The sequence below is a fragment of the Cynocephalus volans genome, chromosome 9, assembly GCF_027409185.1.
Source record: "Cynocephalus volans isolate mCynVol1 chromosome 9, mCynVol1.pri, whole genome shotgun sequence".
In the NCBI taxonomy this organism is placed as follows: domain Eukaryota; kingdom Metazoa; phylum Chordata; class Mammalia; order Dermoptera; family Cynocephalidae; genus Cynocephalus; species Cynocephalus volans.
The window spans coordinates 22,621,597-22,624,429 of NC_084468.1; positions in this window are offsets into that span (position 1 = coordinate 22,621,597).

A 2,833-nucleotide genomic window follows, 5' to 3' on the forward strand; every position below is an offset into this window, starting at 1 on the left:
CGGGGTTTAAGAAGGATGGAGGCCAGCAGGGGAGAGACGCAGCCTCGCTCATCATCAACACATACCAGAAAGATTATAAGCAACAGAAATTTATTTCTCATGGTTCTGGAGGCTGGGAAGTCCAAGATCAGGCAGGTTTGGTGTCTGGTGAGGGCCTGCTTTCTGGTTCATAGATGGCACCGTCTAGCTGTGTCCTCACGTGGTGAAAGGGGTGAGTGGTCTCTCTAGGGTATCTTTCATAAGGACACTAATCCCATTTATGAGGGTTCCACCCTCACGGCATAATCACCTTCCAAACACTCCACCTCCAAATACCATTATCCTGGGGGTTAGAATTTCACCATATGGGTTTGGGTGAGAACACATTCAGATCACAGCAGCAGGAAGGTCACTAAGGCAGCTTGCCTGTGTCTCAGGAGGAGATGACAATGTTAACAAAAAGTTCCTGAGAGTGGACTCCTCCAAGTCTGCATGATAAATTACCAGCTATATCATGTAAGCTGAGCAAGATTCATTCTTATACAGTCAGTCACAGCCCTAGTGAATCCATAGCAAGTACTGCTGTGGTATCGAGGCATCAACAGGAGGCACATAGCTGCAGAATCTCACCCAGAGAGTCATTCGCTGTGGGTCTCAAGTCCATCACATGCATCTGTAATGACCTAAGTGTAAAATGAATGATCTTTCCCTTTGCCTGATCCCAACTAACTCTTAGGGAAGATGCTGAAGCTCAGAATGTTTCTATATAACATCTGTTCAATACCCATTTATTGAGGTCCTACTGCATGCCTGGCACTGTGGTGGGTAAACAGACCTTCTAAAATGCATAAAACATGTCCCTGGTCTAGGAACTCACGTCCCTGGAGACAAACTCACATCAACCAGTTATAACACATGTGATAAGAACTGTAGTAGAACAGTGGTCTCCAAACTCTTTCACCTTGCACCTCTACCATTTAAAATTTTTGAGAATACAAGCCAGGCTGTGAATACTGCACACATCCTGGTCCTTGGAACAGTCCCCCTGACCCGGTTAAAGGGCTTCCCCAGGGCCCCTGCCTCACTCGGTTGTGTCTTATGAAAGAAGACTGGGTCTTTAACAAGGCTTTTACTGTCCTAGAGCTGTTGACAGCCCCCATCGCGGGGCCTTCCCCAATGACTCAAGGGTGTCACACAAAGCCCTGCTCAGCGCGGGTGCCAGTGCAGGCTCGCCCTGCGGCCCCACTCTTGGTCTGCAGGAAGCCAGGCAAGTCTCCCCACGCACCACTCATTTTTTGTTTTTTCTCTTTTATGGCCTCCGGGAGGCAAGATGCGGTGCAGATGCCTGTTCACGCACACACGCCTATTCTACTTGTTCCAGCTGGACCAGAGCCCTGCTGTCGTGGAGCCTGTTCCATATTGTCCCCACACACCCACAGGCTGGTCCTTGCTTCTGGGAAACGATCACCCCACTTTCTGCCTGTGGGACCCTCCTACTCATCCTGCAGGGTCTTGGCCCCAATATTAGCTCCTCTCCAAGTCTTCCATGACAGTTATCTCACTAAACTTGAAACAGAGCTCCCTTCAAGAGAGGATGTGATTTTGTAAGAAAATGATACATGCCTTGAAGTGACAATTTAATTCTTGGATGAGAAAGTAAGGCATTAAAAAAAACTAAAGTGGCACATCTGTGAAAAAAAAACCCTGATGAATATTAACAGTTATTTTCCAGACATGAAATGAATGGCTAAAGGAAAAAAAATCACAACCAGTTTTTACACGTTGTTCTGGAAGACAAGTTTAAATACTTGTGCTCATGAACTGGCATCATGTTGCTCTTTGCTTTCATAGTGGGATGCTCAGGCTAATTTTTGTGCCTGGTTTGGTGGCTTTCCTCTGCCTGGAGTTTGAAGAGAAGGTTGACCGTCTCGATCTTGGCTTTTGTCTTCCATGAGAGCTAATGAGAGAGGCAGGGAGGCAGACAGAGCTCGGGCTTTGCAGCCAGTACTGGGTCCAGTCTGGGCTCTCTCGCTCACTAGAGATGAGCCTTGGACTTGGCCTTCATGTCCTAGAGGCAGACCTTGAGACAAAGAGCTGACAGCAACTAGTTCATCTGGGCAGGATCCCAGGAAAGACCAGGAGGAGAGTGGAAATGTGAGAAAGAGGAGCGAAGAAAGCAAGGCAGGTTTCTTTAATGAGCAGGTTGCCACAGAAGGCAACTGAGAATTAACCCCAGCTGGGTCCTTTGCAAGACTGTGGAACATGCCCCAGAGATGTCCTACCCCAGGGGCGAGGAACCTGGGGTATTTAGCCACCAGCTGCCATCAGCCATATAGTAGGCTGCTCCCAGGGGCATTAACTCCTTGTCTGCCCCTAGCACAGGCTGAGACATGCCTGTGTCCAGAGAAAGCCCTTAGGAAGTGTTACGGGCTGAATGTTTGTGTCCCTCTAAAATGCATATGTTGAAACCTTAACCTTCCCAATGATGGTGTTACAAAGTGGGGCCTTGGGAGGGTGATTAGGTCATGAGGGTGGAATCCTCATGATGGGATTAGTGCCTGATAGAGTTTGGGTGTGTTGTCCCCCAAAACTCATGTGGAAATCCAACCCCCAATGTGGTAGTGTTGGGAGCTGTTTGAGTTATGAATGGATTAATGTTCTCCCTGGCCGGTAGGCGTAGTGAGTGAGTTCTCACTCTATTAGTTCCCGGGAGAGCTAATTGTTTATAGGACCCTGCCACCTCCTCTCTCTCTCTCTCTTGCTTCCTCTCGCCATGTGATCCACTTGTACCCACTGGCTGCCTACCACTTTCTGCCGTGAGTAGAAGCAGCCTGAGGCCCACGCCAGATGCAGC